Source organism: Lissotriton helveticus, chromosome 2_1 (genome assembly GCF_964261635.1).
Source record: "Lissotriton helveticus chromosome 2_1, aLisHel1.1, whole genome shotgun sequence".
In the NCBI taxonomy this organism is placed as follows: domain Eukaryota; kingdom Metazoa; phylum Chordata; class Amphibia; order Caudata; family Salamandridae; genus Lissotriton; species Lissotriton helveticus.
The window spans coordinates 708139682-708155912 of record NC_136059.1 but is presented as its reverse complement, the minus strand read 5'-3'; positions in this window follow the sequence as shown (position 1 = coordinate 708155912).

Below are 16231 nucleotides of genomic sequence, written 5' to 3'. Positions count from 1 at the left end.
TACCAACCAGATTCTTAATGGACTACACCTAATGCTCCACCCGTAGATGAAAGAAATAAAGAAACCCCAAGGCAATTTTCTAATTTTAGAGATATACCCGAAAGAGTAGAAGTGAAATATAATCCGAGTACTTCAATAACAGAACCAAGACTTACTGGTACTCCAATGCAAAATAGTGAGCGAGAGAGCGTAAATAGAGTAGAAATACGAGTTGAAGAACAAACAAGTACTGATGAATATATACGAACTACAAATGCTTTGACAGAAAAAATACATGAATTAACGAAAAACATAGAAGCAGTAACAGTCCCAGTAACGATAGGACCTGTAATTCCCGTGTTTGAAAACCAAAGAATAAAAGAACCAAGTTTGACAATTCCTTTGCAACAGAGTTTGCAAAAAGTGAGAGGAAATATTTATCCAGATTTGTCAGAAATTAGACAAACAAATAATGTAAACCCGCCTGACTTAACTTTCAATCAGAGTTTACCCTACAAATATGCAACCGTCTAATTCTGCTACACCTCGAAAAGAGCGTAGAGAAAATAGATTTAACGCAAACTCCTGTAGGACCATCCGAGCAACTATTAAGTGATTGGATTAAAACTTTGAAATTAAAAGAGCATGAACCTAAAGTATTGGATGTAGCGAGATTAAAAGTTTAAAAGGAAGAATTAACTATTGGAACAATTGGAACAGACAGATTAAAAACATACCAAGATGATGAACTTATGTTCATGTGTAAAAGCATAACATGGAAAGCGAAGTCTGTACATGATCAATTAGAAGGCTTGGCAAATGAATTTGAAATAGAATTTGCAAAGAATAAATCATTGCAGAAATCCTATAGAGTAGCCTTTTCAGAAAAAGATATTGAAAACATGAACACTGCAGGAAGGTTAACTCAAATAAAATAATTAATTGTTTTGTTACGAAGATGGCGAGATGTGAATAAATTGAGAGTGAAATGGGCAAAGAAGAAAGAGGAGACTAGTGATTAATCAACATTAGCGTTTCCTGTCAGAGAAAAAGAGATGAATTCCCTATGAGAGAAATACCAGGAGGAGGATATGTACATATTCCTTGGATTAGGCAGGATATATATAATTTACAAATGATTTCCCCAGATTGAGAGAAAAGCCAGTAGAATGGTATCGACAGGCAGATCGATTTGTGAAAGTTTCAAAAGTATTATGGGTTGATCTGGATGGATTATTTGATATAGTTGTGCCAGCAGACTTATGGACTGAATGAAAATATCGGTAGATTGGCCAAGGGAGGAATATCCTCAAGACAAAGTGATAGGTGCCCCATCACCAGATGTAATACGCAAATATGAACAAGTAATTGTATTCTTGAAAAATAAAATTCCTCCAAAAGAGACAGATTGGGTTAAAATAGACAGGACCACACAGGAACCAAAAGAATCTGTACATGCATTTTATGAAAGATTATTGTTGGTGTTTAAACAATACAGTGGATATGAAGAGTTGAGCGAAAAGGACATGAGTCACTTTGTATATCGATTTGTGTATGGACTAAGACTAGAAATTGGAGACATGACTTGATAGGGTGGCAGTCGAGTACTGTAGATGAGGTTTTGATAAAAGCTAAGTACTACAGTAAAGAAATTGATGCAAAACAAAAGAAATTAAAAGAGAAAGCTATGTGGGCACAAGTGAAGGTAGCAGAACAAGTAGCACAAATGGACAGTAAAAATAATGACCCAAATCAGGGAAAACTGAAAGGAGGTTTTGGTAAAACAAAATTAGTAGAAAACATAGAAGAGCTGAAGAAGAAGTTCCCTTGTCATAATTGCGGCATAATAGGGCATTGGAGAAAAGAGTGTAAGTATCCACCAAGAGTTAATACAGAAAATGCATAATTGAATCCACAGGTGCAGAAGGAGGTAATTCAACAGCAACCGTAACAGTAGTAAATAGTTAATCAGCAAAGTCAGGTGCCACAATCGCCACTTCCACACAGTGTAAATCAACAGAGATACAGTGCAGAGACAGGATTCAGCAGAGTCGAGCAGGTAAATAGATCACCTAGAGTGAATGTGAGTCCCCAGTATTGGTTGCAAGAAGAAGGTGGGAGTGAGTCGGATGAAAGTTTCTGACGGTGCCTGAGAGAGGGAGAAGATTGTGTGCTTGGAGCCACTCTTGAGGTAGATCAGTCTGGTCCATTTGTAAGTGGAAAGGTGAATGATGTAGAAATGACTTTCCTGGTGGACACTGGTACTACCCGTTCTACTGTTAGATCAGTGGAAGTCCAAAATCTTCCTCTCTCAGGAGACTCCATCCAAGTTGTAGGTGTTACCAATAGACAGATTCAAACTTCCTTGACACAACCAGTTGAAGTAGAAATTGGAAATTTCAAAGACATGCATTGATTTGTGGTGTGTGATAGTAGCCCTGTAAATTTGTTAGGACAAGATATTCTGTGCAAGATAAACTGTGCCATATACTGTTCACCAGATGGCATAGAATTGCAAACCCCAGATGAAGATAGTCTGTACAAAATGACCATGCTTATGATTGAAGCAGAACAAAACAAATTGTTTCCTGTGTTTGATCAAGAAAAGATACTGGATTAATTGAAAGAGGTAGTAACAGAAAAGGTGTGGGATTTCACAGGTGAAGATATTGGACTAATGAAGGATGTAGATCCTGTAAAAGTTGCTATAAAAGAAGGTGCAAGTTACCCGAATATCCCTCAGTATATAAAATGACTGCAGAAATAACTGAAGGAATAACCCCAGTGATAAACAAAATGATTGAACAAGGCATATTGAGAGAAATAGAGAGTAGTCCTTGTAATTCACCGATAATGGGATTGAAAAAGCCAAATAGAACCTTTAGAATTGTACAGGATTTGAGAAAGGTTAAAAAAATTGTTGTCCCATGTTGTCATATTGTACCAAATCCAGCAGTGATTTTATATCAAATTCTCCATGATGCTGAATGGTACACTGTGATCGATCTGTGTAATGCGTTCTTTACAGTTCCATTGCACCCAGAAAGTCAGCCATTTTCTGCATTCAGATTCGGTGACCGTATTTTGGCATGGTGCCGAATTCCTCAGGGGTATACTGAAAGTCCATCTATCTTTAATCAATTGCTAAAGAAGTCATTAGAGAATTTGAACATGGCTGGAGAGTCTGTATTGGTTCAATATATCGATGATCTCCTTGTGGCATCAAAAACAAAAGATGCATGTGTAACAGATACCCTTGCATTATTGAATCATTTGGCCGAAGAGGGACATAAAGTGTCTCCGTCAAAATTACAATTTTGTCAAAAGGAAGTGCAGTATCTAGGTCATAAAATTGCCAAAGGAATCAGACAAGTCACTACAGAAAGAATTAAAATGATACAGGGAATGCAGCCACCAAAAACTAAAAGACAAGTGAGAATGTTCCTGGGAATGGTGGGTTATTGTAGACAATGGATTAGTGGATTTTCATTAATTGCAAAGCCACTGCAGAGATTAACGAGAGCAGATATCAGAGACCCTATAGTTCTGACAAAAACTGAAATGGAAGCATTTGAACACATGAAAACGAGTTTATATGAAGCACCAGCTTTAGGGATGCCTGACTATGAAAAGGAATTCGAACTATATTGCAGTGAACGAGAAGGATGTGCATTGTCAGTACTGATTCACAGACATGGAAAACTGAGAAAACCTATTGCGTATTTCTCAGCTGTTTTGGACCCTGTTGCTAAAGCATTGCCAGGTTGTCTGAAAGCAGTAGCAGCCACAAGAGTTAGTCTGGAACAGAGTGAAGGAATAGTGATGGGATTTTCTGTAAGAGTGTATGTACCTCACTCCGTGGAGATTCTCCTCACTAGGACAAAAACACAGTATCTGACCAACAATAGGATGACAAAATATGAAAAGACAATTCTGGGAGCAGAAAATGTGACAATCTCTAGATGTGTAAATGTGAATCCTTCCACATTATTGTCTGACACAATGGAAACAGACGTGAGAAATTAGGTTGATCACAAATGCTTAGACGTTCTTGAATACTGTACCAAACCAAGAGCAGACATCAGCGATGAGCCATTGCCTGAATCAGATTATGTGATGTTTGTAGATGGTTCGTTTCTGAGAACAGATGACGGTGTTTTGAGCGCAGCATATGCCGTCTGTACGTTGGCATATGTATTGGAAGCTTCTTGTTTGAAAGGAATTCATTCTGCTCAGATAGCAGAGTTGATTGCCCTGATTCGAGCCTGAGAATTGGGAAAAGAAATCAAAGTGACCATAGTGACTGATAGTCAGTATGGCTTGGGGTTGTCCATGACTACGGACAATTGTGGTCCCAAAGAGGTTATTTGACTTCTGCAGAATCCCCCATACGTAATGCAGAATTTGTGCGAATGTTACTTGACGCCATCCAAGTACCGGACAAATTGGCTGTGGTAAAATGTGCAGCACTCAAAAAGGGGGGTGATTATATCACCCAAGGTAACAGGTATGTAGACTCAACTGCTAAATACTGTGCAAAAAATCTTGCATCCATTAATAAGGAAATGGAGAAAGATCATGTTTCAAGTCCTTTAATGCTAACAACTGCAGTTGAAACTTGACAGGAAGTGAGGCAAATGCAGGAAGAAGCTTATGAGGAAGAGAAAAATGGTTGGTTAAAAGCAGGTTGTAGACAAAGAGAGGAAGATGAAATCTGGGTTTACAAAGATGAAAGACCAGTAATGCCTTATAGCATGATCTCAAATATGGCCCGAATGTACAATGGTCGAGCTCATATTGGGAGGGATGCCATGCTTCGCCTATTCAGACAGACGTGGTACAATCCCAAGTTCAGGATGATAGCTGAGAGCTTGTGTGAGAGATGCTTAGTTTGTCAGCAGTTTAATCCAAACAGAAGAACTATTGTGAGTTTGGGAACCATAGGACGGGAGGGAGGTCCATTTACACGAATGCAGTTGGATTTCATTGAGCTTCCGCCATGTTACAAACTCAGATATGTTTTGGTGATTATTTGTTTGTTCTCCCAATGGGTAGAAGCTTTCCCCACAAGAAGGAATGATGGGCTAACTGTTGCAAAATTACTTTTAAGGGAAACAATACCGAGATTCGGTTTCTCAGTGACAATTGAGACTGATCGTGGCCCACATTTCCAAAATTAACTCATGCAAATGGTATGTGAAGCACTGGACATTCGTCAGAGACTGCATTGTGCTTACAACCTGAGGCTTCAGGAGTGGTAGAACAAGTTAATGGAACAATTAAAAACAGGATTGCAAAAATGTGCTTAGCGACAGGACTAAAGTGGCCTGATGCCTTGCCACTTGTTTTGATGAACTTAAGAAGCATACCTGACAGGAAAACTGGATTGAATCCACATGAGATCTTAATGGGAAGGGTGATGAGCCAAGCATGTGTACCAGTTGATAAATTGTTGACAATTAATGATGACATCATACTGGATTACTGCAAAAACCTGTCTGACGTGGTAACTTCTGTGTTCCATCAGGTGGGAACTGAATTAAACACCAAAGAGAAAAGTCCAGCCCATGATCTAGTCCCTGGAGACTGGGTGCGAATAAAAGTACACCGCAGAAGAAACTGTTTGGTGCCTCGTTGCCAGAGACCAAGACAAGTTGTTTTGGTTAGCACTACTGCAGTCAAATGTGCTGGAGTAAAGAGATGGGTACATGCAAGCCACACTATCCGTGTACCTGAACCTGAAAACAAAGAAAGCGAAAGCACAACTGATTCAGACTCTGAAGGTGAACCAGAGAGAGGTCCAGATACTGAAGATCGACAGGAACGTCGATATCTGGAAGTATCAGGTACTAGCTCTGCGTCTGAAGGAGAAGGAGAAAGTCTTGAAGTACTGAATTCTGAAGATCAATCTGAAGATCGAGAATTGGTAAAGACTGACACCAGTAAGGACACTGAACAAAGTGAAGACAAAACAGTTGAAAAAGAGAATTCTGAAGGACAGACTGGAAGCTCTGAAAGCAGGAACAAAATTCCTGACACTGGAAAAGAGGAAACAGCTCATGAAGACGGTGAGATTCCGAGTACCAGCTATGGAGATGTTCCTAACAGAGTGAAAGAACTGTCTAAAGAGAAAACTGACTCTGAAAAAGAGAAAGACGCTATAAAAATCATTATAAACAAAACTGTTGAAGACACTGAAAGTGAGACTGATGACAGTGCAGATGAAACTCCATTGAGGATGAGTCAGAGGAAAAGGGCTTGGAGAGTGGAACATAACACCACGGAGCCTAACACAAAAAGATTTTGTAAAGGAGATAATTGGCCTAAAGGAAATGATGAACTGAGATTTAAACTGGTTAACAAAAAAAGAAAGCCAAAGGAGCAGGTTAACGAAATAACCAGTCAAAGAGAGACATTGGGAAAGAAAATAGAGGTTGTCCAACGGCCAAAAAGAGTAGAAGACCAAATCAGAAGTACAAATCACCTGAGTGGACGTACATTGTATTACCTCCAATTGAAGAAGTAAACAGCAGTCAAGAAAATTTGAGTTGCTTAAAGACAGATGGGAGACATGAGTAAAGAAGTGAGCCACAAGGAAAAGTCCTAATTGATCAGAAGGACAAGGTGGAAAGTAAATCTGAGATTCAGAAGAAGAAAAAGGAAAGGGGCATTGTAAGTGAAAGTAAAATAGGTGGCACAAACTTGTTAGAAAAATTAAAGTTTGTAGCTGACACAAGGTCGAAGAAAACCTGTTAGCAAACTTTGCTGTGTAAAAAAAAAAAAATGTCTACTAATAATAATAAAACAAAATGTTCTATTTTTAGAAAATGGTGCAGGACGTGTCTAATTTGTACTGGATTACTAATATTGATATGGATAATTTTAGCTATTGTCATTCTTTTTCAGGATAACTTAGTAAAGTCAAAACATAATGTGAGTTCAGGTGAACAAAATGTGGAATCAAGGTCTAACAAGCAGCATGTATATAGGCCAGAAATACATCAGGATAGTTCTATTAGTGACTTTACCCTAGAATAGATTTTCTAGATTATTAACTGAGCATGTTAGAACAATGGATGCTAGTGATTGCTACGTTTGTGTAAAATTACCTGCATCTGTTTCTGAGGGGGTGATCTATCATCATCTCCCACTTACATATGGAGTCACATGTACTGTGATTACATGCCTGTTTTATCAAACAGGTAAACTGGAATATCATTATTCTAATTCGAATGAAGTGTTTGCAAAGCTAAAAATTGATAAAGCATTGAATAAGAAAAAGCCTGCTACAGTTATGGGAGAATATTTTTTAGAAGTAGATGAGTTAAGTCATGATTATGCGTTTAAAAACAATTTAACATGTAAAATGAGAGTAGAAGAGAAGGCATTTTTAGATATGGTTGAAGAAAGGCGAATTGCCTATAAACGTAAAGAAAAAGTGAAGCATGAAAAATCAAAATATTGGACATTTAATGATGAAAATATTGATGAAAGAAATGTAAATGTAGCAATAAATATAGACACCCCATTGTAAGGGAAATTCTGAATTAGAAGAGACAAAACCATGTATGATAATTATTTTGTGGGAGCAAGTCAATGTAAAGATACTTATCGAATTCAAGGGGGTTGGGGATTTAAGTGGGGAAATAATCCTGTTTTTCCTGGTATTTACTTTATTTGCGGAAACAAGTCTTATTATAGACTACCTGACCACTGGTATGGGACATGCTATGTGGGTTCGGTCTTTCCTAAAAATTTTCATGTAGATAGAGGTACTAATGGAATTCATGAGATAGGTAAACCATTAAGTCGTAGAAAAAAAGAGAGTGTGATAGAAATAATATGTGATGATTTTGGAGCACTGATACCAGCAATGGAAATATCTTTCAATGCAAATCAAATTCGAAGATTGTCAACGATAGTAGATCGTTTGTCAACAGATACAGCAGGTGGATTCCTAATGGTAAACACCGAAATGATTGCTATGAGAACTATGGTAATGCAAAATCGTCTTGCTCTTGACATAATATTAGCAAAAGAAGGAGGAGTTTGTGGAATTTTGAAGGTACAGCACTGCTGCACCTACATTCCAGATAAAAGTCAAAACATTGAAAAGTACGTTACAAATATTACGGAACTGCATAGAGAAATTGAACCACTGGAGGTTGATGGTATTCTTGAACGACTTGGTAATTTGTACTAATGGAATGATATACGTGACTAATTAACTTAGAATAGGAAATACACCTACACAAATACATGTGGGAACTAATTTTGCTTGTGCTGCAATCATAATTAGCTAATTATGTGATTTTGTCATGTCCTAAACTAATGAGCAGCTTTTAGATAATGGAATGCAGCATAAATGTGCTTTTGTTTATGTATTATAGTGGCAAAATCGTGGGATTAGGTGAGTATAATATGCTTAAGTGTTGCTTATTTGCTAGGTAACTACTAATAGGGTAAACTTTAGTAAGGGGGGAGGTAAACAGAAGGGTTACAATTCTTAAATTAACGTTTGTTTGTGTTTGTTTCTATGATAGTTCACATTTTGACTCGTGAGGCCTAAAAGAAAATGGAGTCACTGGATTATTGTGGTCACAAAAGAAATACGCATGCGTGAGCAAAGTCTGAATGCAAGCTGCTGGTGCCTGGAGTGACTACGGTTCAAGGACATGATGGCCTGGAAGAATAGATGGCTGCCAAAAGGATGAGCACAATGGTTCAGAACGTGGGAATACATGCTAAAGTTGCGAGTGCAGAACAGGACTAGGCCGGACTTGGGCCAAACAAAGGACCCATTAGAAAATTGCAGACGGAAGGAAAATGTAATATTATGATGACGAGATGATGCTCATCCCCCCCAAAATTGTCCAATCAGAACTCAAATTTAGGCTGAAAGTTACACTTTTAGATAGATAGAGCCAGTGAAAAAGGTATAAAAAGTGCTCATTTTATTGAAGAAAAACTTCTCTTCGATTTCTACCAGAGATGCTGCTGGAATGCTGATTTGCCAGAGATGTAAGACTCTGAAGAATTTTTTTATTTCCTTTCACAGGGAGATGCCCTTTAGCTGAGAGCTTAGCTAGGCATGTTATGGAGAAATAGTGATTATTTGGGAACTATCTGTCTTTTGCTAATATTTGCTTTATGAAATAAAATGAAATTGTCTAATTTCGAGTTTCCTTAAATGAATCTAGCTATCTTGAATTTAAACTCTTATTCTTTAAATGTCGTCTTTTAAAATAAAGAAATAAATAAAGTGATAAAAATCTTAGACATGCTGAATTTGCTCCTAATAAAAATTACATAAATGGAGAATTACGCTGGTCTTGAGTTTTCCTACACCTAATTTTTTACTAGCAAATCCATTGATCTCAAAGGTTGTGTGCCTAAATAAAATGTCGTATTTAATGAAAACCATGGTAAATGCATCTACACTGTAGGTGTAAATAGTATAAATATTCAATTTTAGTTTTAGATACACCACTGTGATACAGGAGCTTTTCCTTTGATTTTCACCGATCCATGAGGTAGAGTGTAAGTGTTTATGAGTGATATGCAGTGTTATGGGCCCCACTGATGAGAATATGTTAGAAGTTATACTTCAGGGAAAGGTGACATGGATTTAGAAATTATTTCCGGAGAAGCGCTGCATCAAGAGCGGAAAATATATTGCTATACTTGAATGATTCAACCAAATCTGACATGGATCGAGAATTCAAAGAAACATACTTTGATCATATTAATAGTCCTTGTATAGTTTATTGGATCATTAAAATTTCCTATCAAAAATATCATATATAGTAAATAGTTAATACTAGTGAATGTGCTAAAACAATTTTTATATAAATATCAAAATTCTTTCTTCTTTCTTTTTCTTTTATATTCTTTTTACCCCTTGAAATTCTCTCTATTACCTCACAGCCAACATACTCAATCACTCAAACCTTAATCAACAAACTCACTAATCCCACATCGATATTCAAACCACTTAATGTGAAAATTCATAAGGGCCTTAATATGGACAATGGGAATAGAGACAGAAATAGCACATATGGTTGTAACAAATTCACATAGAGGACAATATTTTCATCAGTACATAAAGTCCAACTAGAAGTCTCATATGTTCTTAGTCTCGAAGCAATTAACTGTAGTAATAAACGCACTGTTTTTTATATTCATTAGTGTGTTAGTGAGGCGTCTTCTTCATGTTCAGTTCCTTAGGAGAGTTACAAATATTCCTGTTGCACTAAGACCAGCCTGCATGGAGAAGGGGAAAGTGCGCATGACTGGTTTGGGCAGCCCGAGAGGGCCGACCAAACAGTCATTGGGCACTCAGGAGTGGGCAAACCACTCCTGCCCCGCTCCGTAAGCAGTTGCAAAAACAACAGTTGATGGACAGAATGCAGAAAAATGTCATACATTCACCCCAGTACAGAGATATGGGCCTGAATCCATCGTTCAGGGTGGCAAATGCAAAAACAACAGTTGATAGACAGAATGCAGAACAATGTCACACATTCACCCCAGTACAGAGATCTGGGCCTGAATCCATCTTTTTTTTGCATACCATGCCATTCCAGTTTGAACCCAGCCATATGCAGATCAGTCTTGACCCTGTGCCTCATGGGTACAGTCCAGCCCGAACTGCCAAGCCAGGTCCTCCCTGGACTGGAAACAAGTATCCTAGGACCTGTTTCGGGGTTTCACCCCTCTTCAGCCAAGATAGCTTGATTCCAGTGACATGGAGAGCACGGGACCCATGTCTGGGCATACCCTTCCCACTCAGGGTGACAAATGCAAAAACAACAGTTGATGGACAGAATGCAGAACAATGTCATACATTCACCCCAGTAAAGAGATCTGGGCCTGAATCCATCGTTTTTTTGCTCACCATGCCGTTCCAGTTTGAATCCAGCCATATGCAATCAGTCTTGACCTTGTGCCTCATGGGTACAGTCCAGCCCGAACTGCCAAGCCTGGTCCTCCCTGGAAACAAGCACACTAGGACCGGTTTCGGGGTTTCCGCTCCGTAAGCAGAGCAGCCCCACCCGCCAGCAAAGGAAACATATAATGTTAATAGCTAAAAGTTATCACCATTTTATTATTTTTGCTTCTCGCACTGCGAGAAAGCAGTAGGGCAATGCTCCTCCTTCATAGCCGAGGAGCCGCCACTGCCCCCACAACCCTTGCTTTCCCACATGTCCAGCCCCTTGCCCCATCTTTGCTTGTCCGTCCAGCCTTGCCTGTCCCACGCACAAAAAAGCAGTAAGAATCAGCACCAGCGATGGACGCTTCATAGCGCTTTAAGACTAACTTTATTTTTAGCCATGGTGTACAGCCACACTGATGTAGAAAAGGACTAAAAGTCATTTTTAGGTCTTGCAGACCTAGCGCTGGAGAGCGCATGCGATCCTCACTCTGCAAGGCTTATTGTGATCGAGGTGATTTCGGAAGGGGACTTGAAGCCCCGCTCATCAATCTTATTGGCTGGCATCTTCCTTTATGCTAAACGATGGCTTCCCATTGAAAAAGAGGCTCCTTTGTTACCGCCCTTTCTCCTTTTGGCCCAGTCCATCCGGACTGGAGTGTTTGCTTGCGGTGTTACACAGTGTCTTTTAATTACCGGGTAAGCACCATTTTTTTAACATTCATGTATGTTTGTTCAACATTTCAGTAACTTGCAGGGAGTAAGAAGCAAAGGCACCATTTGTGCAGGAAATTTTAACTAATTTTAATTCTGTTGGAGTGTGTGCAGGTTTCCTGGCCATGTCGTAAACAACAAAGTTGGTGTAAGAATGAAGATGGGAAGCAACACTTTTAGGGAGTTCATTTTTAGCTAAACACTTCCCTGCGTTGTTGTTGATAAAATGCTGTAATGTAACACATGCCAGTTTCCCAGGACGTACCATGATGTGTTCAGATGGACCTAGCTTTTGTAGACCGCAGCAATGTGCGTGCCAGGGTTTGCTAGCCTTTCCTGCTATTCGTGAAAAGAAAGTGAAAGTTCCAGTATGTATAGGGTGACTAGACGTCCCCGTTTAGCCAGGACGGTACCAGTTTTTAACCAGCTGCCCCAGCAAATTTTAAGAAATGTAGCTCATGTCCCGGTTTTTAGGTCTCGACTATTCTATTCCGCAAGGAATAAATAGACAAGAGTATTGTGGGCCAAATAAGCTTTGAAACCATTGCGGATTTCGTACAGTGCATGTGCTCATGCACCCCCTTTTTACCATTTGCTTCCGAGCCGCCTGCTTCCCACTTCAAAGGGATCCGCTCCCCCGCCCACTGCTTCACACTTCACGGCCGCCAGGCCGTGTCTCGCATTTCTCCTCCCCCCCTCCCCACAGCAATGCCAAGAGCTTGTTTTTTGTTGGCTCTGCTCGCATCTCCCCCCTCCCATTTGGTTAGTTTCATTTGCCTGTACTTCTCACTAGACACTTATTCCAAATCGCTGTGACTCATGCTGCTCTGCTTTTTTGACATGGGCATTAACATACAATACAATTCTGAGTTCAGCCAGCGCACACATATAATTTGAGACCAGACACGCAATGAGCCGCCATGCAGCAGTCAGCCGTTGTAAATCATAAAGCTCGTCAACCACAGATCACTCCCAACCTGCAAAGTGGCCAGCCACCCTCATAACCGTATTACTCAGAACATTGTCATTGACAAAACGCTTCAGTGCATGATATCTAGTGAAATGCTACTTTCTTTTGTAAACAAAAGAGGGCTCCCAGGAAAAAGACATTCATTTTTATGTAAAAAGGCCTCTGCAATTGAATATTTCTTAGTAATTTATACAACGGGAATGACTTTTTAAAGCAGTTTTTTAATAGTACATTTGTCACATATTACAGTCTACTAGCTGAATGTCTCTCTCCTTTTCGGTCTTTTTCCTCTTTAATTCTCGCAGTAAACCGACAACAGGTGCCACTGGGCCCAAAGGCAGACAGAGCCATCCTGCTTTGCATTCCCACCATGTGTTCGCAGTAAACATGCCCGAGGCGCCAGCCCCATTCGACTTGCGCGTGCTCGGCCTCACTTCCCCTCCCACCCTTTCGACTTCAGGCATTCAAGGGGGAAGCATGACGCAGAGCCCATTGTGTAGCTAAAACGTTTTGTTTTTTCAAAATGCACACCATGTTTTATCTTTAATACACACAGGCTAACACTTTCAACGGAAGCATGGATAACATACTTTTTGCAGCTGCGCCGCATATCTTTTGTTTTGCACGGCACGGCGTATTGCTTAAAGCTGTTTTTGCTTCCCCCTCCTGCTCCGCATTATGAGCCCTCCCCTACCCTCTGAGCACAAATGGAGCCTTTCTCAATTAAGCGGCAACGCTCCCTCATTCCTCCTCCCTCCCGTAGCCATTCCCTGCTCTGCCCAACTCCTCCCTCGCTCCCAACAACCCTATGCACAGGTCCTGCGAGCTCCTATAATGTGCGGGTTTCACAGCAGCATTTGTATTTTTAAAAATAAAGCGTTTGTAGAAGCATTTCCATCCACAGCCATTTGCTACTCTGCCCGACCCCTCTCTCACCCCCAACAGCCCCATGTATAGGTCTCATGGGCACCTACAGGGTACGGGCTTCACTGCTGCAGCATTTGTATTTTCAAAAGAGTAGCGTCCACGATCGATAGCACCAATTCAATGTAAGTCCCTTTATACGTTACCTTCCTTTTCCTTCACTCGCGGCAGCTGCTTTCATTCACGTCGTTAATTCTTCTCCCAAAGCACCTGCACACTAACAACGCGTGCATTTTTTATTTCTAATTTGACCTGACCGCATGCCTGCAGCCTGTTGATTTCCTCACCGCCTTGCACCCTAGGCCTCACGGCCCATTAGTAAGTAATATCACCAATACCGAGTTGTTTCTGCTCCTTTACAACCCTGGTCAGTTAATGCTCAATTAAGTTTTATTAATTTCCATTATTGTAGTAGCCCTGCTCCCCTCCGGTTCGTCCTCTGCGGTCCACTACAGCAACAACGCAGCTGTCAGCTTAAATTACCTGAGGTCACACTGACCTCAGTAGTTGCCTCAGTAAGTGCATTGTTTTGTTAAAGTTGCCCTGTCTTTAGCTGCCATGCGAGTATTGGGAGTTATTGCATCCTTCTATGCTATGAGAAGCTGTGCTCTTACTTGGCACTGTGCTCATCGTCATGTTCTCTTTTAAAAAATGACTGATGTGTACACTTGATCTGGAAGGACAATCAGTTGATATGACTCGGCAAAGTACCCAAGAGTCTGGGAGAAGCACAGACGTCTAGCTGCAGCCAGTCACAGCTCTCTACAACACATTGTTTGTTGGTATGTAACTTGGCATATAGTGTGTATGTCCATGTCCTTTTGCATTTTGATGTATAATTCAACTCCATTTTATTCACATACACCAAAACCCTGTGGGGTGCGGCGTTTTTTGTTGGTATGTAACTTGGCATATAGTGTGTATGTCCATGTCCTTTTGCATTTTGATGCATAATTCAACTCCATTTTATTCACATACACCAAAACCCTGTGGGGTGCGGCGTTTAGTTATCTTCAACAGCACTTGTTTGCTGTGTACACTTTGCAATGCTGTTCAACAAAACAGGATAAGACCGGCTTCTCACCCTCTTTCTCCATGTTCATGATGCCTGCTCTAAACTAAACTAACGTTTCGTTTTTTTAAAGGCTACATTTGGAAAAAAAAGATGGTTTTATTTAACAGAATTCAAAAACAACCTTCCAAAATTATGTCTCAATTTGTTTCTCGAACACACCCACTCGTATATCTCTATTCTAACCACAAGAAAAGCATTTACACTAGCAGTTAGTGTCACGCCCTCTCTCTATGCACCTCCCTAAATTAATTCAATGAATGATGATGCGGGGGATGTCATCAGGTTCTTCTCACCCTATCTCTACATCCGCCGCTGGGGGGTGCTCTTTTCTCACAGTAACCTGCGCTCAATAATGTCCTTTCTCTCTTTATTGTACTCTATTGCAGGCGGTCTCTCCACTCGTACCCTGTCTCTTTCACCCTGCAGACTTTCTCTATCTCCCTCGATACCCTTTCAACCATGAACTCTATGTGTCACGTCATTCTAATCATGTCAGCCTGCCAAAACAGAGCCTCAGTCTCTCCTCCCCCCCCGACTCTCCATCCAACACAACCTCCCTCTGCCCACACTCACCACCTCGTTGCCCCTTCGGTTTTCATCATCTTTCACCATGTCCCTTTACTCTGTACATTCATTCTGTTGGTCTTTCACTGACCCTCCATTCTCCAAAGGCACTCTCTTCCTTCCCTCGTCCTGTCCGTGCATTCCTTGCAAGCTCTCTTCTTCTCCTTACCCTAAGCTCCCTTAATTCCCCACAAGACTCCTTGCTTCCCTTCCCCACCCCATCCCTCCTTTCATCTTACGTATTCATTCTCCCCATATTACACGCTCCCAACTGCTCATCACAGGTTGGCTGTCTTTTCGTCATTTTGTCCTTCGTTTCACCCAAGGCTCTTTGCTTCTCAAGTGCGTGTGCCATGATTCATTTGCAATGCAATAGGTCTCCCATTACTAAAAGCTTGTTAATTTTCTCCTCCTACCCCTCTCTCTGTCTCTGTCTCTTTCTCGCTCTCGCACCCACGCTCTTTCTGCTACTCCTTGCTCTCCCTCCAACTCCACCCTCCAACTCCACCCTCCAACGCCACCCTCCAATGCCACCCTCCAGCTCCACCCTCCAGCTCCACCCTCCAACTCCACCCTCCAGCTCCACCCTCCAACTCCATTTGCACCCTCCAACTCCAGCTCCATCCTCCAACTCCACCCTCCAACTCAAACTCCACCCTCCAACTCCACCCTCCAACTCCAGCTCCATCCTCCAACTCCACCCTCCAACTCAAACTCCACCCTCCAACTCCACCCTCCAACACAAACTCCACCCTCCAACTCCACCCTCCAACTCCACCGTCCACCCTCCAACTCCACCCTCCAACTCCAACTCCACTCTCCAACTCCACTCTCCAACTTCACTCTCCAACTCCACTCTGCAACTCCACCCTCCAACTCCACCCTCCATCACTCAGGAACACCACCACATTACTCAGGAACACCACCACATCACTCGGGAACACCACCACATCACTCGGGAACACCACCACATCACTTGGGGACACCAACACATCACTCAGGGGCACCACCACATCACTCAGGGACACGACCACATCAGTCGGGGACACCACCGCATCACTCAGCGACACCA